The sequence below is a fragment of the Vulpes vulpes genome, chromosome 8 (assembly GCF_048418805.1).
Source record: "Vulpes vulpes isolate BD-2025 chromosome 8, VulVul3, whole genome shotgun sequence".
NCBI lineage: Eukaryota > Metazoa > Chordata > Mammalia > Carnivora > Canidae > Vulpes > Vulpes vulpes.
The window spans coordinates 7,773,303-7,798,602 of NC_132787.1; the positions used below are offsets into that span (position 1 = coordinate 7,773,303).

General features: G+C 39.5%; 1 long non-coding RNA gene across 1 annotated transcript in view; it reads right to left on the bottom strand.

Annotated features, from left to right (window-relative positions):
* Window positions 1-10,414: 10,414 nt before the first annotated feature.
* The window catches only part of LOC140599821 (uncharacterized), a 68,959-nt gene continuing 54,073 nt past the window's right edge, over window positions 10,415-25,300 (bottom strand). The window contains exons 4-5 of the long non-coding RNA XR_012002813.1: window positions 11,390-11,585; window positions 10,415-10,581 (exon numbers count right to left, since the gene is read on the bottom strand). This is a non-coding gene — a long non-coding RNA (uncharacterized lncRNA). The remainder of the gene's footprint in view (window positions 10,582-11,389; window positions 11,586-25,300) is intronic.

A 25,300-nucleotide genomic window follows, 5' to 3' on the forward strand; every position in this document is an offset into this window, starting at 1 on the left:
AAAATCTTTAAAAAAAAATACAAAAACATTAATCCAAAGGGCTACATGCACCCCTATGTTTATAGCAGCATTATCTACAATAACCAAACTATGGAAACAGCCCAAATGTCCAACAACCAACATATATATATATACAATGGAATATTATTCATCCATAAGAAAATGAAATCTTGTCATTTGCTATGACATGGGTGGAGCTAGACAGTATAATGTTAAGTGAAATAAGTCAGAGAAAGACAAATACCATATGACCTCACTCCTATGTGGAATTTAAGGAACCAAACAAGCAAAGGGAAAGAAACAAACCAAGAAACAGACCCTTTATTTTTTTTGTTTTTACTTGAGAGAGAGAGAGCACGCATAAGTGGGGTGGGAGGACAGGGGCAGAGGGAAAAGGAGAAGCAGACTCTTGCTGAGTAGGGAGCCCTGCTCGGGGCTCAGTCCCAGGATCCTGGGATCATGACCAGAGCCAAAGGCAGATGCTTAATTGACCTAGCCAGCCAAGCACCCTAAAAGACTGACTCTTAACTGATGGTTACCAGAAGGGAGGTGGGTCAGGGGACAGGTGAAATGGAGGATGGGGGCGGGGGTGGAGAGAGGGAGAGGAAAACCTGCATACAAACATTTCTTGAAGCCCAGAGCAATGAATCTGTATTACAATGTACGGTCTAGGATTTTGTGGATTTAAAAATGCTTCATCAAGTCTACCTGTATTTTCATGGTTGTAACTAAAATAAGTATTTTGACAATTAAAAGTGACCTGAACAAAGGCTTTTGATCTCGGATATCTTAGTATAGGTAGTTATTTAGCCACCTGTTTTGATTACAAGGGATAATATATTTGTAAAAAAAAAAAAGTATTAATAATGAGAAGATAGGAGGATAGAAAACTATGTAAGCAACACCCTTGTAAAATAAAAGGTTACTTTTCTTTTTAAAAAAGCTACTTTTAAAATAGTTTTCCGGAGGTTTTAAAAACCATTGTGTAAGGAAAATCTCCCATTCCAAATAAAGTTACAGCTTAAAAATTCTTAAGTTCTTTTAAAAAAATCTATTGTTTTTGTTTTCATGATTTTCCATCAAATGATCACATTAGTATCTCCTAATTTTCATACATTAGTTAGTTCCTTGGAACTTGGATATTTTATGACTTCTCCTTAATGTTTAGTGTGGTGTTATTACCATGAAATGGGAACCGTGCACTGAGAACAGCAGCATGAAGAGTTGTCCTGCAATAGGGAGGACAATTAAGTCTAAGTTTAGCTTTTAGCAAGTTAGGCAAACGGTTATATAAAAATGAAAAGCAGGTCAAAACAATTTCTTCTTTTTTCTGATTTCAGTGTTTATGAAGCACAGAATCAAAAAAATTTTTTGTATGATCCAAGTTCTCCAAGATAAAATGTCTAAGTCGAGATAGCAGGGTCAAAATAGAGGTGTAAAAATAGCAAGACCAAATCATCTGCTCATTTTTATTATTTTTAAGTTTTTATCTTAATTCCAGTTAGTTAATACACAGTATTGTATTAGCTTCAGGTGTACGGTATAATGATTCAGCCCTTCCATACATTACCCATACGGTGCTCGTCACAAGTGCCCTCCTTTATCCCCATCACTTATTCCCCCCATCTCCTCATCCCCCTCTAGTAACCATCAGTTTGTTCTCAGTAGTTAAGAGTCTGCTTCTTGGTCTGTCTCTCTCTCTTTTCCTTTGCTCATTTATTTCTTAAATTCTTATTTCATACGAGTGAAATGATATGTCTTTCTCCGACTTATTTCACTTAGTATTATTCTCTCTAGCTCCATCCACGTTGTTGCAAATGGCAAGATTTTACTCTTTCTTATGGCTGAATATTCCATTGTGTTTATTTATGTACATCGCCTCTTTATTATCCATTCATCAATTGATAAACACTTGGGCTGTTTCCATAATTTGACTATCGTAAATAATGCTGCTATAAACATAGAGGTGCATGTATCCTGTTGAATTAGTGTTTTGGAACTTTTGTGTTAATATCCAGTAGTGCCATTGCTGGATCCTAGGTTAGTTCTATTTTTAATTTTTTTGAGGAACCTCCATACTGTTTTCCACGGTAGCTGCACCAGCTTGCATTCCCACCAACAGTGCATGAGCATTCCTTTTTCTCTACACCCTCACCAACATCTATTCAAAACAATTTCTTGTTGCTGATTTCATTATGATTAATACCTACCTTGTGCATTTTTAGCTTTTCACAGCACATTCGCGTATACAACATAACCTTCAAAACACGCTCATAACTTCATGAACTACACATAGGATTCCACAAGAAATTTATCTCCCAAGCATTCTTTGACTCCCCAAAAGTTTTGTAGGAATATGATCTACCGATTAAACTTGCATTGCTGAATCTCTAAATGTTCCCCCACTCACCTTCAGAACATGGACTTTACTGTGTAACAGTTGGCATTTGTCTGACCTGTTGACATCTCATGTGTGCACCCTGCCCCTTCAAAAGCCCCAAAGAAGGGGAAAAAAAGCCCCAAAGATTCAAGCTCTCTACTATCCTTGCTGCTGTGAAACTGCTGTTAGACTAGGGTCTGATACCAGGCACTTACAGCTACAGCCAAATTTCAGCCAATTGTTTCCTTCTTCCTGGAGTAGTTCTATGTAATGCTTCTCTTGAATTGATTTAAAGTTCTCTTTTTTTATTATTATTATTATGGTAACATAAAGTTTACCATCTTAACCATTGTTTTAAAATTATAGCCTTAACTATAAGCAACTTGCTATAAAATAGATCTGTAGAATTTCATCTCATAAAACTAACCTCTATATCCTTTAAACAACTCTTTCCCCCTTCACACAATCCCTGGCAACTGCCACTCTACTTTGCTTTTAAGGTTTCCATACTTTAGATGCTACTTTAAATATAAGAGGAATTATGCAGCATGTCTCTTTTTATGACTGGCCTATTTTACTTATTATAATGTCCTCAAGTGTCATCCATGTTGTAGGATATGACAGGATTTCCTTCAATAGGAATTAGAAATTAGAAAAATTATAAGATCAGAGACACCATTAGAAAGGATAAATAGAAGCTTTACAGTCACTTTTACCAACTATAAAGTCCATACAGTTCAGAATGGGCAAATCCTCCATGGGATTAAAATTGTTGAATTGGTATTCCTTAAAGCTCAAAATGGATGGACTACTTATTTCTCTCTCCAAAATATCAGAACAACATCAACAAAACCCCATAGAACCACTGAAAAACCAAAAGCTAGGTCATCAGCAGACCAAAATATTAAGGAATTTCTGAATGAATAATATGAAGCAAATGGACTTGAATATTGGCAAAACCTAACAGAGTGTGGAAATCCACTTTCCAGCCATTGCCAATAGCATTTACCCTCAGTCTACCGTTCAATGAGCCCTGGAGGTAGACTGAGGAGTAGGGTAAGGCCCCAGATCATTTCCACTCTCACTGTGGACATGGAGTCCTATACCCCAAAGATGGGCTTCTCTGGCATTCAGAAGAAGCCCACCCATCACACAAACCTACCCAATAGAGAGCCAGGCCCCAATATTTGAGGGGGAAAAGCCAATAAATAGAATAAGTAGAACTGTCCACAAGGGAAGCATAATTAATGCTAGAAAACTAAAATCTTAAGAATAAAACCTTTAAGGTCTGAAAATTCAAGAAAATTATAGCCATTAAATGAGAAAGGGATAGTATGGAATTTAAGCATGGGAATACTAAATAACTCCTGGAAGGCTTGCTGAAATAAACACTCAGTAGAAGAATTGAATAGAAGGCGAGAGAGGACAAGAGGCATTCTGAGCAACCCAGAAGTTGAGCGAAGGACTTTTCCAAGAACAGTTCAAAAAAGAAATGAAACTATGAAGGAGTTAATAAACATGGAGCTACCTCCAGAGATCTAGTATTTACCCACTAAGGTGAGTGGGTAAATAAAATCAAATAATGGAAGAAATTTCCATATGCTGAAGAAGGACATGCATATGTTTTATGCAAATATTAAGAAACAACACCTTTGTGATTTTTATGAACTCCAAGGATAAAAAAAGTGTTACAAACTTTCAAAAACAGAGAAAGGGGGTGAAAGGAAAGGAAAAATTACAAAGGAGTTAGAACGAATCTGGCGCCAGACTTCCGACTAGCAAATGGAAAAGCCAGAAAGTCATAAAGGAATAGCGAAAATACTCTGAGGAGAAAGGATCTGGAAACTTTTTCCAGCCAAATTAGCATTCAACTATGAAGGCAAAATGAAGAGGATTTTGAGCATGCAAGCAATTTAGAAATTTTGCCACCCACATAACCTTCTGAAAATACTACTCAAAATAAAAATGCAATCCAAGAAAGAAAGGACACAAGGAATAGAACAAGACTAGAAGAAATGAACAAGTAACCAGTACAGCATATAATTAAGAGAAATAATTTCTTATAGGACAACTGTAATATGCATTGAAATTGTTCAGCAAAGTGTCTCAACACAGAAAATATAATGTAGAGGTACCTGGGGGGCTCAGTCGGTTAAGCATCTGCCTTTGGCGCAGGTCATGATCCTGGGGTCCTGGGATCAAGTTTCTCCCTCTCCCTCTACTGTTCCCCCTGCTTGCGCTCTCTGGCTCTCTCTCTCTCTTCCTCTCTCTCTCTGTCAAATAAATAAATTAAATATTTTTTAAAAAGAAAATGTAATTTTAAAACAATCTGGAACAACAGTTGCAGCAGCTAGGAGATGGAGAGGAAGGTGGGGGGGTGGGTAAAGAGGAGCTAATTAATGCCAATTCTCTTGTACAGTTTTAAGGGAAGGCCAGAGGGAGGACACAGCAATCAGAAAGGTATGGATCAGTGGGAAGGAGGGATCCCCACTGTCACTGAAGTTTCCATTAAGGTCCCAATTCAACTAGCATGAATCCCCACAATTTATCAGGACTCCAGAAACTCTACAGAGCATGAGCAGATGCTGTGTATCCTGCGTAACTTTTTCCTGACCTCTTGTTTAAAAAATAAACTTTATCATCCATAAAATTTATCATCCAAACCTAGACATGCTTGAGATTGAATGGGACAATTAACTGGATTAATGTACAACAATATGCATAACCCAGGACTGTCCTGGAAAATGGAGATATGTGGACATCCTACCCACAAGGTAGTCATCGGTCAGTTACACTGATTATGCTGGATGCAGTACACTTGAGTTGGAGAAAACAGCTGGATCCTTGCTTGGCTGCAAGTCATTTATGGGTATCAACATTGTTGAAGAACTTACACTCTGAAGTATATACCTCCCTGTAAGGGACAAGGTTTGCAAACATCAGGACGTATCCTTGAATCAAGCTCTTTTAATGGCTCTTCTTGTTGAGAGTCTCCCACTCTGCCATCCTGTTTACTCGTGAAGTACATCTAACAAAGCAGGTGCCAAATTTGAGGTCCGTTGCAATGCTTGTTTAAAATAGTCATTTCCTCACATTCAAAAGCTGAGGGGCAGAGGTTGTAAAACACTCCTTTGAAGGGACTTAAGAGATAATACTGCGCTGAGTGAAATAAGTCAATCAGAGAATGACAGCTATCATATGGTTTCACTCATATTTGAAATATAAGAAAGTGCAGAGGATCACAGGGTAAAGGGAGGGAAAACTGAGTGGGAGGTCATCAGAGAGGGAGAAAAACTATGAGAGACTCTTAACTATAGGAAACAAACTGAGGGTTGCTGGAGAGGAGGTGGGTCGGGGGATGGGGTAACTGGATGATGGGCATTAAGGAGGGCATGTGATGTGATGAGCACAGAGTGCTACATGCAACTGATAAATTATTGAACACTACATCTGGAACTAACTATGTACTATATGTTGACTAATTGAATTTAAATTAAAGAAAAGATAATATTGCTATCTCAGAGGTGGAGAGCTCTGCACACAGTGTCCATCTGGGCTGGTCACAGCTAAGGAAAACATAAGCAAGCACGTGTGGACAAAAAGACCATCAAACAGGCCTTTAAATCCAACTGTGCTTGAAGTGCAGGAAAACAAAGCAGATAACAGCTGTAAGAACCCCAGGTGAGCCAGAGTTTCCCACCGACAACCCCTGCCTCTTCATCCCACAAGTCTTAAATGACATCTCTACCTGCAAGGTTTTCCCAGATATAGGCTTCCCAGGATGTGGGCTCTGAATGCAGGTTCTAGAACATCTTTCAGACTTGAAAGTGTTTATTCTGTCAGTGTATCCCTATTTTCTTACTGCTTTCAAGGCCTTTAAAAAAAAACCATTTGGGATATAATTAAAATTGTCCCAAATAAACTTGTGTGATGAATAGGGGTGTATTTCCTTTTCAGTCATTCCTGGGTTCTTCTGGAAAACTCATATCCAATTTTGTTAAGCAGAAGTACAAGTAAGCATGAAACCAGGTGTAAAAAGAAATGCAAAATTGAGCATCTACAGCAACTGGGTTGTTTTTATTTATAGTATTTAGATTTAATGACATGCAGTGAGACCTGATGTTCAGCATCAGAATATTCTCGACATTTATGGAGTGATAGGATCTTTGCTGTACTAACACTGAATCATCCTCTAGTGTTCCTCTCTCAAGAGCAAGATTTAGTTTAAATTGACCCATCTTGCATCACAGCCAAAGTGGTTTAATTCCTGAAGTTTTAAAAGAACATCACTATAAAGCATGGTGGGCCCTGGAGTATGCCTAAGATAGGTCCATTTTTAATTAGTGAATTAAGTTAGTAAATAAAAGTGAATATTTCAAACAATGCTTACTGTATGCCTGGAATTGTTTTTAAATGCTTTACAAATATTAACTCATCATAGTGAAGTCAAAGACTCTAAAAAAAAAGAATACCAAGTATTTCTAATAATGTAAAAACCTTATTTTTAAAGGCAAGAAAGGGAGAGAAAGAAGGAAGAGAAAAGCAAGAAAGGAAAGCAGGAAATTGAGAAACAAAGATGAGGACAGAAAGTGGAATTGTTTTCAGTGGGAAATTGAAATAATTGCTGAAGGGAGGTCATGATGAGAGAGACCCTCTGAAAAGTTGCTCGTTGAAAACTAATCCCCTTCCAGCATTGGTAATTTGGGAAAACCTTTTGTAAGAGCACAACACTGGTGGCACAAAAAATAAAATAAAATAAAATAAAATAAAATAAAATAAAATAAAATAAAATAAAATAAAATAAATTATATATATAATATATAATATATTAATATATTATATATAATATATTAATATATAAACATACCTTTATATATATATAAAGGTATGTTTCTACTCTGGCCTAATTCTTCAGATTGCCCCTACCCTGGAGCTTGCCTTTCACCTCTGGGGAGCAATGCCAGGCCAGCAACAATAAAAACAGCATGGGCGCATCTGGGTGGCTCAGTCAGTTAAGTGTCTGCCTTTGGCTCAGGTCATGATCTCAGGGTCCTGGGATGGAGCCCCATGTTGGGCTCTCTGCTCAGTGGGAAGTCTGCTTCTCCCTCTCCCTCTGCCTTTCCCCTCCTCTGCCCATGTTCTCTATAATAAATAAGTAAAATCTTTAGAAAAAAAAAAAGCATTCATTGAGCATTACCCATGTTACCAGCAAATGCACAAAGCATATCATGTGCATTTTAGTCCTTGTGTCACAGTCAACAGATAAGCCCACTCATCTCTCTGCCCTTCCAGATGATGTTGATGTCATCAGACAACAGATCCGCTCTGCATAGTCAGGAAATAGAGGATGAAAAGTGAAAAACTGTATTTCCCAGACTCCTTTATAGTTCAGCCAGTTACATAGCTTAGGCTAAGCAGATACACCTGCATGGAATTTGGAAGATTCAAATTCTAGTCTATGTAGAAAAATAGAAGCTGTACTCTATTGCTTCTGGGAAACAGTGCCATCGGGTATTTCTGTGTGAGACACAGAAGAAGCTTGTTCTCTGGACCATCCTTAGCTTTATGGGTGTTGAGAGAGAAGGAGCAGAAGATGCATTTACCTGGTCCACATCATGGCAGAGATCAGGGGTGGGAGGGTTTCTAGAACCAGCAACTGTGGAGGAGCTTCCTACATCCCCAGCTTCCTAGGACTGGCAGAGGCACAAGCTCACTCGCTTTGTAAACGAGTTCTGCAGTACGATTTTGGGAGTCATTCCTAGAAACTCAGCCTAGAGACTGCTGTGTCACCTCTCAAAGTTTTACAAGCATCTAATTCCCTAACTAAATCTCTCCTTAAACTGGCTTGAATGGATTCTGCTACCTACCACTGAGCTTACACTGAGGTACCTTGGCTGACTGAGACCGGTTATCAGAATTGGATGGGTGGCTAGACAGTGAAGATCCATTTGCCCTTAAATAATGGAATACTTATAATTCACAACTAGCAGTGGCAAAGTAGCTACTTAAACTATCATTTTCAGCCTTATGGAGAAAGTGCTTGTTGAGGAAATGATTTTGGCATATGAGGGCTACTTCCATAACACAATATGAAATACGAGTGCTGAGTGGTAAAGGCTTTTAACTACATTTCAGAACTTAAAGAAAATTTCAGGCTTAGTGTCCTAAGTGTTTAGATAAAGACATAGAGAACCAGGGAGTTTCTCAGGGTTACCCTAAAAAAAAATCAGAGTAAAAATTTTTTAGGTAACCCTTAAAAAATCTCTTAAGAATGACATAGCTAGTAGATAAAACATATTGATTAATAAAACAGATAAAATGGATATATAGATAAAAATCAGATGCAGAGTGTCATCATGGGGGCTGAAGAATTAAGTCAACAATGTATTTCACGTGAAACAGCACTGACTGAGAAAGAGTGGAACCATGAGAATTAAGATGGTAACATTTGGGAGGAATAAGGATTCTGAATTCCCCAAACTCTAGTAATCATCCTTTGAGAGCAGAATCAGCCTGCCTGACACTGTTCTTGTTCGAAGTCTCTTCAGGCTCCACCTATACCACCTCTCATTGCCTTTAGAGTTTTAATTATAACCCAGCATCCCCCAGGAGACCAATTAGAAAGTCAAATCCAGGAGAATGCTCACATGCCAAAAAAGTAACAAAACTTTGCTAATTAATTTTCCATATTGCTACATAACATACCAACCCAAAACTTACCAGCTTAAAGCAACAGCAGTTTTATCTAGCTCATGAGTCCAGTTATCGACTTGGGCTGAGAAAGCCTGGGTGGTCCTTCTGGTCTGGGTCAGGTTCAGTTATTCATGTCTGAGTTCACTCACATGTCTGGGATCTTAAGTGGATGGCGGCAGACTATTTGTACAATCTCAAATTCACCAACGGGCTGGCTTGGGTTCATTCATGAGCTAGTGGAATGGCTCCCACTGTCAAAGCAGAAGCTACAAAGCCTCTTGGAGCCTAAATTCAGGACTTGAGCAACATGGCTTTCTCCATGTTCTATTGGTTAAAGCTGGTCAGAAGCCTGCTCATTTTCAAGAAGTCGAGAAATAGATTCTACTTTTTAATGGAATGGGGCAAGTCATTTGTAGCCCTTTTTTCAACCTACCACATATGGGTAGTGATGACAATAAAGCTAAGCTGGCAGAAAAAATAAGGAAATGGATTCTGATGGTACCAGAGCAGACCAAGGTGGGGTAGGGGTGGGGATATCATTATGTCAGCTGAATGTAAGGATATTAGTGCACTTAAAAAATTGATGATATATTAGCTAGAGTAGCTAGAAATGATTTAATTCTTTGCTTGGTTGATTATCTCAAAATGTGAATTACTGGTTATACTTTGAGATGTGAAAATGAATCAGTGTAATGTAGAAGAAGCATAAAGTAATGGAAAAGGGTTGAAAACCAGATCAATAATCACAATCCAGGGGCCAGGAATAGAATTGCAATTAAAGCTACCATTTGATTAAGTTTATGATACTCTGCTGTCACTCTCCAACATCTAGGGTTTCATAGTCACATAGATGAGTTCAATGGCAGGAAGTATGGGCTCATTTATACTATTTGCTCTGGACAAAGAGCTCCAGGAGATTCTACTTGACCCTCCCTACCATAAGGCTAGGTCTGGAAATTACATGAGAGGCTAGGACTTTCTGTTGAAGTGACTAAATTAAGCCTCTGCTCTCAAGATTTAAAATTCTTTGTATAAAATGGTGTATTTCCAATGGAGGACAGTTTTGGGAAGGGAAATGGGCACTGGAAATAAATGCATATATACACACTATCAATAGGTTGGCTTATATTGGTACACATGTACAAGAGTACTATTCAAAAACTCTTTAAAAAGGAAATTCTGCCTTAAAAAATATACCTTGGTACATTAGAACAAAATTTGAAAGAAATTACCTAAACATTAAAAATGAAAACAAGCAGGTTGTTGAAAAGAAAACAAGCAAAGTGGAATTGAAAGCTTTAATATTTCTTTTGAAAATGTTGCAGAACTATCTAAGAGGAGAGACTTGAAGACCAAGATATCACGGAGAAGACAACATCATTGACGTGAGCCCAGTAGGTCTACGCTTTTTCCTTTGAAGCATTTGTCTCACATAGCAGCATGAACTGAGAAGGAAGTATCAGATGATAGTCTGAGAAGAGAAGCAGAGCTTTCAGAAGTTCTATCTGCTGGAAGAAGAAAAAAACAGAATTCAGAACCCATCGAAGTAAGAGGTACCTCTTACAAACTTCATGTTTCTAGGTAGGACTCCTACAGAGCTGAACACAGGAGCAAGGGTGAGCCAGAAATAAACAGGTTTCTACAAATGCTGAAATCCACCTTCAAGGCATATCTATGCTTAACTGCAGAGAGGCAATCTACCCTATCCTCTCTGCCAGAAGAAAATTAAATGGTCTTGGGAGGAAAAAGACCTCATCCCAAATCTTCATGGTTTTTCATATTGTCCAACATTCAATTTAAAAAATTAGCAAGCATGTTAGTAGAAAGGAACAAGAAAAAAACCCCCAGAAACAAATGCACTGATGATCTAGATATTATGGTTATCAAGTTCAATTTTAACAAGATGAAGAGTTTCTTCAAATAAGTGAAATCTATTATTAAAAAAAAAAGGAAATAGAACTATGAATGACTTAAAAACTCAAGAATTCCTTAACCACAGCCAGTCATAGCATTAGATGGGATTAGTAAACTCAAGAAAGATTAAGAGGAAAAATTACTAACTGTAGGGTAGTATTGCAGGTCAGATTCCTTAGGAAGCAGACTCTTAGAGAATAGAATTCAGGAATTTTTGGGGAGGAGGGGAGAGCTCTTCAGTTAATATCCGGAGGGAATTAAAGAAAGTGAAGAGAATAGAATTGGGCAGGGGGAAAAATCAGGTCTCAATACAGTCAGCCAACACCACAGGAAACACTCAAGCTGAAATAGCCCTTTATAATTTTACCAAGGGCGGGGAGCAACAGGGCTCATCTTTTATACCTCTGCATTGATCAGTCATTTGAGGCAGGCCATTCCCAGGAAGAGGTCATGAACTTCAGGGAGGTGGCTAGCTTCAGTTGAATTAAATTTTTGGAAAGGACCAACACTTGAGAGTTGTCAGCACCAACATACCCAGCAGCTGGGAAAATAAGCCTCTCAATTCTAACTGGGGAATATGAGTGATGCAGTACAGCATCTAAAACATAAAGAGAGAGAAACATTTAAACAAACAGAAATACACATATAATTCTAATTATATGTATTCCACTATATATATTCCAATTATATATATATAATTACCTCCCAAAATTATATATATACCTCCCAAAACTATATATATAAACAAATATATATTTGTTATATATATATAATGATAGAAGGGCCTACCATACATATAATCGGACCCCAGAAAAAGAATGAGGCAGATGAAATATTTGAGAATTTTCTAAAACTGACCAAAGATATCAAACCACATATTTTAAAATTCTATGAATCCAGGATAAATACAAAGAAACCACACTTAGGCACAAGAAATCAAATCACTGAAAAGAAACAAACAAAAAAATGTAAATGCAGCCAGGATAAAAGAGACATTACTTTCAAAAGAAAAACCATAATTTTGAGAGCTGACTTATCAATAGAAATAATAAAATCCAGAAGACAAAGATATAACATTTTCAAAGTGTTGATAATAAGTGACTGCCACACAACCTAAAGAAAATGAAAGTGAAACAAAGACATTTTTTAGCAGGGATGGGGAGACTCTGTTGCCAGTAGATCCTTTATGAAGAGAAAGATTAAGGCACTTTTATTTTATTTTATTTTATTTTATTTTATTTTATTTTACTTTATTTTATTTTATTTTTTTTAGATTAAGGCACTTTTAAGCAGTAGAAAAATGATCCAAGATGGAAGCATAGAAATGAAGAATGAAGAGTATGAGGAGCAAATCTAAGTGAATGTTATTTCTACAAAACACTGATAGTAATGTATATAGTTAGCATATATGTAGAATTAGAATACAAGAATAACATAAAGGGTAGAAAGGGTAAATAAAGTTAAAGTGTTCTCTGGGTTTTGCATTATCCAAAAAGTAGTAACAGTGACAATTTATATTAGTCTGCAATAGTCAGGAATGCATGGTATAATCTACAAGGCAAGCTGTGAAATAATAGTATTAGAGTATGTAAGGGGAAGAAGAAGGAGGAGGAGGAAAAATAGACCAAGAAGACTGAGAATGAAGCGGGAGAAGAAGAAATGCAAATGTTATTTAGGATGCCCTCAGCCACCACAACTGGTCCTGCAGATGGGCAAGCACATCGACACGACTGCTTTGGCACACTGTCTAGCAGCATCTTTTTAAGCTAAATCTACGTACACCATGTGATCCAATAATTCCACTCATAAGACTGTACCCAACGGAAAAGCATACGTATATTTATCAAAAGAATTATACAAGAATACACTTCTATCATTTACAGCACTATTCCCAAAAGCCCCTAACTGAAAATATCACGAATGTCCATCAACGGAGGAATAGATTTTAAAAAATTGTGAAAAAAAAAATTGTGGCATACTTGTAGAATGGAAAAATATAGCAATGAGAATAAACAATCACCACTATAGACAAAAATCACGGAGGAACCTCACAAATTGAATACTGGGCATAAGAAGCCAGACACAAAAGAAGGCATCAATAGAATTCAAGAAACAAAATTAATCCATGGTTATTTTAGAAGCCAGGCTAGTGGTTGCCTTGAGAGGGGTAGGCAGGCACTGGAGGAGGGCTTCTGGGGTCCTGGGTCTGCTCTGTTTCTTAATCTGATTGCTGATTCCGGTTTATGAAAATTCAGTAAACTCTATACGTATTATTCTGCTCTTTTATAAATCTATGCTTTTCATAAATAAAATGAAAAACTGTTTCCTTGTAAAAATATATATAATTAATTTTCTACATATTCACGAACTTTAATAAGTTTCTTAACATTACCTATCTTCAACATCATGTCTAGCTATCTTTTGTAGGATTTACCTTCTTAAATATGTTTTTTTAAGTTAATTCCCATAATTTTCTCAAATTTACATTTTATGGTTACTAGGTCTCAAATTGGTGATGTTTTTAAATAATCCTGTCTTGTAGATTTTGTCTACCTGAGTAGATCTCTCTCCATTGAGGTACCCGTTAAGTTCTGAGCAAATGTGCCTAAACTGGGGCCACTGTTAAATTCAATAGTTCTAGACAGAAGTGTGCAAATATGGAAGCCCAGCTATTTTCTCAGAAAATATCCTTTTGTCTGCCTTCAGGATATATTTCTTTGATAAATATGTTTATAGGACAGAACTTATCAATTAAGTTGAGGATTCTTTTGAACGTTTTGCCAAATTTAGACACTGAAAACTAATTTTTAAAATATGATTAGTGAATCCCAGATCATTGTCGTTCTCCTGGGTTCTGTCACTGGGGATTGTCCCCTCCCCTCCTTCTCCCTGAGACAGCATCTAAGTGGGGTTCATGCACCATCATGGCACCAGGGGAGAAAGCGAGGCCTTAGTCATCTGTCCACAGCCATCTGTCCAGTCATAACCATGGCCATTGTCCCACCTCGCCTTGCTGGCAGCTTCCAAGCAGTCACATTCTTAGTGACTCTTTAGACGTACCATCCTTTGACGTCGGTTGACCTTACAACTGATATAACTGCTATAACGACCTCAGATCTGTCAGTTTTGCTCACAGCTATTTTTTGTGCTTTCTCGGGCTATGGAAAAGTTCTGCTCTCCTTCCAATTCCTTTATCTTATAAAATGGGTTGCAGGAAACCTGCTGGGGCTGCCTCAGACCCCTCCAGCCCTGCTCCCCGTGTTTCTGTCTCTAAGTCTCTGGTCATGGGCTGCTGCTGCTGCTGAATGAACACTTCCCAGGGTTCTAGAGAGGAAGCAGAGAACCTGTCCCCCCTACTCAAGGCTTCTTACATTTTGAGAATTGTTCTAGGATCCACCGCCTCCCCCACGTCGGAGCTAACCACAAGGCAGGGGAGCAGGGCACAGCTCACTTGCTTAAAGATCCTCTAGCGAAAGGGACTATAAGGGAAAGGAGGGAAACTGAGTGGGGTAAAAATCAGAATGGAAGACCAACCATGAGAGACTCCCAACTCTAGGGAAAAAACAAAGAGTTGCGGAAGGGGAGGAGAGTGGGGGGATGCGGTGACTGGGTGAAGGGCACTAAGGAGGGCATTTGATGGGATGAGCACTAGGTGTTATACTATATGTTGGCAAATTGAATTTACATTTTAGAAAGTTAAAAATCAATAAATCAAAATGAATAAAGATCCTCACCATCACCTTGCTCTCGACTTCTGCTCGAAGTTTTCCCCTAACTCTAAGACTCCACCCCTGCTGAAGAGCTAATGAACAGACTTGGCAATTTCAATGGGATGGATAGACTTTTTTTGGACACCTAAAAGCCAAGGATTTAAGGTATTTATCCTCTGGTTCTGCTGGGCTGGGACAACAGAAGCTTCTGGTCTAGCCCCAAGAGGGGCAGGTCACAAGATAAACAAATAACCTAAATAACAACAACCACATGCGAGAATACGATCCTGCCAGAGTGGGCAGCCATTCTCTTCACAGTACTTGTTAGGGGACAGCGAAGTCCTCTTAGCTCAACACCTGGTGTAAACTTTGCCTGTGCAGACGCAAAGCCTGAAATCTTTCCTCCCCGCAGTAAGAGCCCTGTTACAAGGAAATGCTGGCTTTGGGACAAGAACAGCAGAGTGCACACAGGAAAGATATTTTAAAATTTTTTTTAAAAAAAGAAAGAAAAACAGAATTGGATGATGAACAGGCCATCGGAAGTAGCAGAATTTTTAAAACTCGATTCCTTGATATGGAATAGTGTTTCTCAGCTAGGGTCCCTAGACTCATGGGGGTCTGTAAGTACATTTCCAATGGCCTACATGTTCCCTACAGGAACACTTTAAGTCTATGTATTCTTTTTAATGATGATCTTTAAAGAGTATCATCAACATATCCGGAATCATCTGGGCAGCCACTTTACCATCCATAGTACCATCATGCAATTTTAACTGCATTTGTAGTAGACCAGAGGAGTCACTTCAAGTGTCCGCATTTAAGGCATCGGAAGCATGTTTGCCTGATGGTATATCAGCAGCCAGACCTTAGGGGTCCTAATATCAAAACAGAAATGACTTTCCCTTATTCTCAATTACACTCCAGTTGAATTATATTACCAGCTATAAACGTGCAAGTTCTCTTTTGAATGATAGTTTTCAATTAAAAGATTTTCCCACAGCACACAATTTCGATTTCACATATTAGTTAATAAATGAGATTGATTTGACAACTTGAAACAACCTTCTGCCACCAAGTAATATAATGGACTATTCTAATGATTAAGACTAGTGTAAAAACCAGCGGTTGAGGATTTAATGCATAGATGAGGCATTTCAGCTACATGAAGGCCAAATGATGTCACTGTGCACCTTATGAGAAAAGTTTCTCATACTTCAGATGAAGAAAAGGGATGAGACGGTTGAGTCATCCCTTGGCACAAGAGACATTAGGTACAGCAAACTCAGAAGACCCAAACAACATTGCGTCTACATTTCAAAATGCAACTTAGCCAAAGAAAACAACTATCCATCACACTGAAATAATATGGTTACTATTGATTATTATGGTTTTTTACAGCTTTGTTGATTTTCAGCATACAAATTTTGTTCTTAACATTTGTATAGGAATTATGGGCCATATGGAGTTTATAACTAGTTTTCTTCATGTGGGGAAACATGAAAATAAAAACAATCTGAGTTCCCATCAATAAGACTTCACATACACACACACACACACACACACACACAAACACACACACACATACACAAACACAATCCAGATCCAATGCTCCCACCTGTAAACTCATCCAAACATTAAAGAAGAAATAACAGTACTTTTACACAAACTCTTCCAGAGAAGAGAAAAAGAGCATGCGTCCCAACTCATTTTCTGAGGCCAGCAGAATCTTGACAACAAACACTGTCCCAAATATTATATTTAAAAAACTACAGATCAGTCTCTCTCATGAACAAAATATTAGTAAATATCCACAAAATATTAGTAAATTGAATAGAAGGATACTTTTTACTGGAGTTTGTGAATCATTGATATGATTAGGCATTGATAATAGTAGGAGGCAATTATTATGAACATAAGTACTTTTAATGAAAAAATTTATTTCAAAAGCCAACAGCAGCACTTTCCCAGCGAACATATCATTTTTTTTTATTTGACAAAACATCCTGAAAGGATGTGGTTCTGGAAGGTGGAGTGTGACCCAAAGGGAAAGCTAATTGCTGTGAACAATAAAGAAAAATAGATGGGCTTCCTCTGGCAGCACAGGAAAGAGAACATGAGGAGACCAGACTAAAAAGGAAGGGACATGAAGAAGGTGAAGCTGAAAGGGAGGAAGGGCCCAGGAACCGGACATGGGAGCAGGGACACATTCCTGGCGATGGGAATGTCCAGTGGACTTTTGAAAGCAGAGGTGTGTGATAGTCCATATGGCAAGCCGCAGTGCTGTGCTACAAGCTGCCACTCTACTACCCTCAGAGCCTCAGAGAAAATTCTTCTAACTTGCTTTGCAATGGAGATACACCAGGGGAATCCAGGACAAGAGGCCGTATTCTACCTTTGGACCAATAGGTAGAAAATAAGGCACCTGGCGTAGGGGGTGAGGAGAAAGGTGAAAGTTTAGTGAGCAAGAGCTTCTGGAATCTATAGGAATGCACACAAATGGGGAAGCGGGGGCACTGGAGATAGGATCTTTGGCTACGCTAATTTTAACATCAAGAACAAGATGACTCTGGGATGATGGCATTTGGGTTAAGTGGATATGAGAATAAGACCAACATTTATTGAGTTCTTAATGTGGACGGGGCAGTTTTTCTGAGCCCTTCACATGTATTAACCTATTTAATTCTTACAATAACCGTATACCTGAAGTGAGATCCTTATTGCCACTTTGCAGATGACGATTAAGTAGCTTGTCAAAGACCACACAAGTCTTCCATGTAGAGTTGGGATTTGAACCCAGGGGCTTGATTTAACAGAGCCTGTGCTTTTACCTGCCAAATCATACCATCTCTCAAAAATAACACCCCTGTATTTTCTTCCTCTTTTAATACAGACAAACAATTGGGCAAACAAAGAGACTACTTGTGGGGTTTGGGGCTAGCTTTTGTTCGAAGAAAGAAATCCACCTTTCTGTTGGCTTTATAAGGCCCTGAGTTATATCTCAACTAATAACGTCTTAAACCAGAACCTTCTTGTTTGCACAGACCGCTTCCTGGTTGGTCTCCTGTCCTCCTTCCTCAGCTCCTTCGAATCTTTCTCACACTGATGATTCAAAGTGTATTTCTTCACACGCGATTTGTTTAAAACAAAAATTCTGGAGATCAGTATCTGGCCTGAACAGATACCACCTAACTCATCCAAGACTTCGGCAATCCGAGGATGCAAGACCAGAGTATGTCTTTCAGAATGTCACCTTTTTGAAGCTCGTTTCTTGGTCCACTGGTGCCACATTTTGCTCTTTCTCTTCCAACAGCTGGGCAGTCGACGCTGCTAGACAAACTCATACTACATACTACTCTGTCCGTCTGTGTCCTCCAGGCTCTGCTGAGTCCTTACTTTTGCCCTTTGCTCTTTTTTTCCCCCACTTTGGTCAACGTCTTCCCTATATTCAGTTACCGCTGTAAACCTTCACCATTCTCAAGGCCCCAACACACTCCTACTCCTTCCGGTATTAGCCGGTGGCAGTGCTACCTACTTCACCCACAACCCTGGAGCAAGCAGGCTTAAGCTGCTACAACCTCTACATCATCTTCTCTTCACACCCCCTGCTGCTCCTACATTCTGCATTTCAGGTGATCACAAACTATCCACCCAGCAGAAAGGGGATCATCTTTGCTCCCTCAACCAATATATTACCCATCCTTTCCCAATACATCCCCAATACTTCTCAGATTTGTTAGTCCCTCATCATTCCTTCCAACACTTTCCCAGGGTGTCCTTGTTATCTTTTAAAAAATGATTGCAATAGTTTTCTCTTGGTCTCACTGCACCCATTCCTCCTCCCCCCTTGAAACTGATCCCTCCCCTGTACAGCCTTTTTAATCGATCTCAAATCCAACCTCTACACATCACACTGCCTTAACTTCCCTGTGTTCTTATGTATTGGATGAAATGGAAGTTAACCTCTTTCTTTTCTTCCTCCAATACTTAATTCGCAATTGTAGCATCAGGTTTATGCCTTTTAGAGTCACTCCAGGTTTCAGCCATCTGGAGTCAGGACAAGATAAAGAGGGCTGACAGCTTGAAGCTCTTTTGCAGCCCCTGAATGGCAACATTATCATTATGGCTCTCAGCCCTCTGCTTCAGAATGAGAGAGGAAAAGGCCACAGGAATTGAAAAGTATTTTTTGGAGATCAGGATCCAGTTATGGTGGAATAGACATGGTGCCTTGGGCTCCTTATCTAATTACTTACACAGCTGGCACACAACAAACACAGGCTAATTAGACACACTTAAGTAAAAACATGGCATATGATAAAAGAAAATTAACAAATTATTTTCTTTTGCAGACACCATGGAATATCCAACTTAAAATTGCTTTTGTGGTGTTTTCATGTATTATGGCACCTCTGGGGTTAGGATGGCTCTTTGTTCCCGAGCTGGTTTGCACATGCCTGTGTAGTCTCAGGTTGTGCTAGATGCACGCTATTGGAGTTAACACCACATATTTTGGGAATTCGTCATGTCTGAAAGCAAGAGCTTCCTCTTTCTGGTGGACTGAGGCAGGCACTTGCTTGTTTCAGCTCACTTCTTCCTTCCCAAAAGGCTTAGCCACTCAAGGAAACTGACAGCTCGTTATTTCAGAACTTGGAAGAAGTGTTGGGGTTGGCATGCATGAGCCTGTCATCCCCATGAAGACTGCCTCCCTGATCTTTAATCCAATGTCATTCAACGACACAAACATTCATTAATTTATTTCAGTACAAAGGACCAGGCTGGGCACCCCAAGGAGGAAAAGGAGCATGACACAATTTCTGCTATCAGAAGTCTTGGTGTAGGGATAGTACCCAAATACCTGTACTAGCAGGGATGGCAAAGTGTCCTGAGGGATACACAAAGTGCTCTGTGGGAGGGACAGGAAAAGAGAGGGCACCCTTGTGCCCATGATGCTGCTCTGCCCTTTACAGGCTGAGCAGGGAACTCGACTCAAAGCTCTTCTCATTATCCTATGTCAGAAAAGTCAGAGTGAGGACTAAACATATTCTACGTGAATTTCCTTAGTACAGTACCCAAAAGATAGTAGGAACTTAGTGAATGGTGGTTTCTTCTGCTTTGATGGTATCTTTGGGAGGGTCATTCTCCCCTAAATGGGCGTGAGATTGGGGCATGGGGACAGGCATTTTAGTCACAGAAAAGATCATGAGAAGACACAGGGGGTTGGGGAATGACCATTGTAAAGAAAAGGGTGAATGCTCTCCAGTTTTTACTAGTGGGAAGGAAAGACGTGGAAAGGTAAGTTGAGGCCATACTGAAGGAGTGATAAGACCTGGAGGGCCAGGGTGGTGTGCTGGTCTGGCCTGGGCTGGGGAGCCAGATTGTTCTGGCTGTACCATACCTATTCACTCCACATGCCCCGGAGTAGGCTACCAGCATTCTGTGCCTCCATTCCTTCATCTATAAAATAGAGTTAATTCAAGTGCCTTTGCCATATATCTGTCCTGTGGATTAAAAGGGTTAAAATGTGTGAAATATTATGTGCCTGGCACATAGTTAATACCAAATAAGCACTAACTATCTCTTATTATTAGTAAGCTGAAATATGCATCATGAAGTGTCATAGCCAGAAGGCATCCTACAAGTGCTAACCATGCGGAGGAAATCTAATCTGTTTTTACAAGATAAATGGGCCTTTCTGATCTGCGAAATGATTCTGCCTTTTTACCTGATTGAGATGATATGGAGGTTTCTTAACAGATGATAAAGAACAGGAATGAACTGTGCCCTGGACTTCCTATTCATTAGCTGACACCTGTAGGTCCCTTAACCCCATGAGATTCCTGAATTCTGTCTCAGTAGGGAGACGGACAGCTGCCACCCTGCAACCTCCTGCCAGGAAAACACATTGCTTCTCCTTGTTTGCTGGTGATGGAGGGTCAATCATATTGTGTCCAATGGAAAGATGGACTAAGTGGCCACAGGCCAGCTTGAATAATAATCAGCCAGGTTTGAGGGAACTAGAAGCCTCACCTTCACAGAGAAACTATAGGGAACCCTGGGTTCAGAGATTAGAGACCAGCCTGGACAAACACCAGCTCCTAGTCCCTGTGTGGCTGTGCTCCAGACACTGAATGGAGGAGCCACCCAGAGAGGGATGTTCTGGAGGCCTGGGAGGCCCCTGCACCTCCTTCTCCCAGACCTTATCTTAAGCTGGCAGGCATATTGGTGGGGTAACATTGTGTGCTTTGGGCTAAGAACACGTATTGCCTCTTGAGTAAGAGACAGGTGGTTGGAATTAATACTTTTGCTTTCAGAAAACCCATTAACTGAACAATTCAATCCACATGGCTTTGAGAAAAGAAATTATATCCAAAAACCAGGACCTAATCCCTCAGCAAAGGGAAGAAATTAGGGGAGTCACGCGTGCACGCCTATGTGTGTGTGTTTGTACACTATAACCCATGGGAAGTGGATAAGAATGAATCCTAAAAGTTCATTAGAGGCATAAAGTACAAGAGTCACTGAGAAATGGGTAATCCAAGGAAGTTCGGAGACCTCTGGTCTCTTTATAGCACAAGCTTGAAAGTGGACCTATGAGTGAGGGGAGCAAACACTTTTGGGCCCTGGTGCTGAGCCACCTGAACTTAAGTGCTTGCTGATCAGGGAAGTACTGAAAAATGCTAGCTGCCCAGGACCCGGAAACCTTGAGGGTCCATGGGAATTGGAAAAGAAGCTGCTAGTCCAGAGGCCACCATGACCTTCCCAAGTTGGGTTCAGGCACAACCCTGGCCTGAAATTTGGGTATAATCTCTCTTCTTACAGCCATGTGGATTGAATCTTTCACTTAATGGGTTTTCTGGAAAACAGGAGCCAATCTAGCATTAACAATCCACAGAGAGTTCCTGGGCCATTGCACAAGCCCCATCCCTAGAGCCCGCACACTGGGAAACCTCAAGTTTTTATCAGGAAGAGAGAATCTGAATCATTCTCTCAGCAATGGGAGGGGAGATTGAGGAGGAGAAGCCGTGGGCTGTCACGGCAGCATTCAGACAGTCACAAAAGCTGCACTCACTTTGCTCTGGATATTCAAGATGGCGAAGAGTCCAAAAACCAAATCCTTACATCCTCAGAAAACAATTAAATATACTTTAGAATGTTTGGCTGAGAGGGACTAAGCTCAAGTTTAATGGTCACACAGAAGAAAAAGTGGATTTATGTAATGTAATCTTAGATAAGAGACCTGATAATAATGAGTAAAGTTGACCTCACAGAGAAGCAAATTAAAACATAATGAGAGCTGCCTGGCAGTGGATGAAGCTGTAGCCTTCAGAAGAGGGAACTACCTAGCACTGGAGGTACTGAAGCTGAGGCTGGGGGCCATCTGTCAGCTATCATGTAGGTGGAAATCTCTGCACTGGGAGATGATTATTAAAGTAAGCAAAAGAGGCTCATGCTTGACCAATGCTCACTAAACCTGTTTTTATTCTTTCAATGACCCAAACTTACTTTCCTCTAATTTTGCTTCATAGAACCCCAGAGTAAAAGAGTTTTGCTTTGGTTATTCAAGTTCAAGGTATGAATCAACCCTCATTTTACTGTGGGAGAGCTTGAAGTGCAATTGCTAGGTGGCATCTAAGGTTACACGTTGGTAAGTGGTAGAGTGGGATACGAACCTATGACGGGGAGTACTACAGTGGTTTCCTAACTGGTCTCCTTCCATCTATTCTCTCCCCTATACTACTTATCCTACACATATCCAGATTGATATTTCTTTTTTTAATTAATTAATTAATTATTCATGATAGACATAGAGAGAGAGAGAGGCAGAGACACAGGCAGAGGGATAAGCAGGCTCCATGCAGGGAGCCCGACGCGAGACTCGATCCCAGGACTCCAGGATCGTGCCCTGGGCCAAAGGCAGGTGCCAAACCGCTGAGCCACCCAGGGATTCCCCCCAGACTGATATTTCTAAAACACAGCTCTGATTATGTCATTGCTATTTTAAACCTCTTCAAAAGCTCCTGTGCTCTTTAAAAATATACTTAGAATTCTTTATCATGGCACTTTAAGATTTAACCTTCTTGGTTTCATCTCCAATCCCAATCCTTCAACGTAGTTCTTTGTATATACTAAGATGTTAAATGTATAGGGATGGTTACTCCATAGTGACCATTTCATCATACATAGAAATGTTGAATTACTATGCTGTTATGTCTGAAACTAGTATAACATTGCATGCCAACTACACTTCAGTTAAAAATAAAAATAAATAAAAATAAAATATTTAAAGACAGCAGCTAGGTTAACTAAACTTTTTAAAACACAATTTTCCTATCTTCATTTAGCACAGCTTCTGAGACAACTGATTGGCAAAGGGAATAGACTAAACAACTTTTAGACGTATCATTTACCTCTGGGATTTTATAGCCATTTCTAAGTTAGAGGTAGTAGACAGTAACAGGGTTCAGAACATGCTATCCCAAAATATGGCACTCTGGCACACTGAATATTTTTAAGGTGAAGGAGTTTGAGTAAAAGGTAGAAACTGGAAGGTGTCCCTGACCTTCCACCTACCCCACTTCCCTGAAGCAGGTCATAGATCTTCATGTGAGAGGTGCCCTCCCTAAAACCAAAGGAAAGGAACATCCTTATGTCCAAGGCAGGGATGCTCAGAAGAATCCAAACAAATAGGCTTTGCTAAGCTTCCCCCAGTTTACTACCCTCAGCTCATACTCTTTGGCTTATCATATCTTTCCATTCTTCATCAAACCTAGAATTTTTTTTTAAAAGTGTGTACTGAATACAATTAGCCTTGGGAAAAACAATTTTATTTCTCAGACTATTTCTTGCCATATGCCTCTTTTGTAGAGTTTACTCATCATCTGATAGTTGACAAGCATGTAATAAAACTCAGAATTTTTTTAAACATGCTGTTTTTCAGGACAATTAGCACAAGATACCATGGAGCTTGTTTTGGCCAATGTTGCACTAAGGGAGCTTCACATGAAAGTCTGTAAAATGTGGCAGGAAAAAAAAAAAAACCTAGTCACAGCCCATTTCCAAGAATTTCTTAATAATTCCTCTTTCACCATAAAAATAAATCAAGCTTTTAAAATGTGCCTTCCAGATACCAGTTTCTCAGAATTCATTCTGCAGTTATGTGAGAGTATGTGCCTTCACAAGATCAACACCAGCATCTTTAGTATTTTAAGAGAAAAGATCAAGCCCCCTGGATGCATTTAAAAGCCAAGTAGAAAAAACTCCTCCAGAAATATTTAAGACATCTGTAATTCTGGACTTTAATAAGAATGACACAATAAAATGTATTGAATCACAAATTAATCTGAATTCGTGACCATGATAACTGACTCTCAAGCACTTTTACAAGGCAGTGTTTCCATTAATGACTGACAGTCTATAGTCTCTCCATCTTCCATGAGCCAGGGTCCTGCTCCTTTGAGAATGAAAACCAGAATGACTTGTGATAGATCTGTTATTTACCAAAGCATGAAAGTTACCTTTTGCTGCTTAACGACTTACTTCCCAAACTTCATGACTTAAAAAAACATCTACTAGGTTGTCAAACGATGATAAACCATCACTCAATCAATATCTTAAACAAATAAAAAGACAAAGCTGAATTTTCTGCTGGCTGATCAAGCACAGTCACTGTAAGCAGACTGCTGATCTTATACAGGGGACAGAGGATACATGGAGAAAAAAGATGGGTGGATTTTCAGGGTCATAAGTGAGTTGACATCATTTGTTGAATCATGGTCACATGAGCAAGACTTCTGTTGATTGGCTGACACACTCACATGTGTGCTTATTTGAGGGAATTCATTCCTGACTGATCTACACAAGTAAGAGGCTCATACTGATTGGTTGGGCTTACAAAAGTATGCTCAATGAGGCGAGTTGTAGTTGATCGAGTAAATGGATTTAAAAATTGGTATGGTGGCTATTTGTTTCCATGGTTAGAGAAAAGTTGATCTTTTTATGAGAGTATGTGAAGTAGGAAACCTCCAAGATGACTTCCAATGATCCCTGCCTCCCGCTATCATGCCTTGTGTAATTCCCTCTTCTGGAATGTGGGCTGACTTTAATAACTCACTTCAAACAAATAGAATGTGGTAGACATAATACAATGTCACTATGAAGATTAGATTATAAAAAGTTGGTATTTTCTGCCTTAGGGGTCTTCTTTCACTTGCTTTCACTTAGATCTTTCACTCTGGGATAAATAGGCTGCCATCTTGTGAGCGGCTCTGTTGAGAGGCCCATGTGACAAGAAACTGCTATCTCCTGTTAACAGCCCATGAGGACTTGAGGTTTGCCAAAACGCTTGTGAGTAAGCTTGGAAGTGGATTCTTCCCTCGCAGAGCTTTGGGCTGACTGCAGTCTCACCAACACTTTAACCTCAGTCTCAACTCCGAGGCACCCAGATAAGCTGTGCCTGGACTCCTGACCTATGGAAACCGTGAGATAATAGATGTTTATTGTTTTAAGCTGCTAAATTGGGGAATGGTTCATTACATAGCAATAGAAAAGTCATACAGCGTGGGAACTTTTTTTAATCTTCACTATTAAGTCTATACTCTGTGAGTCA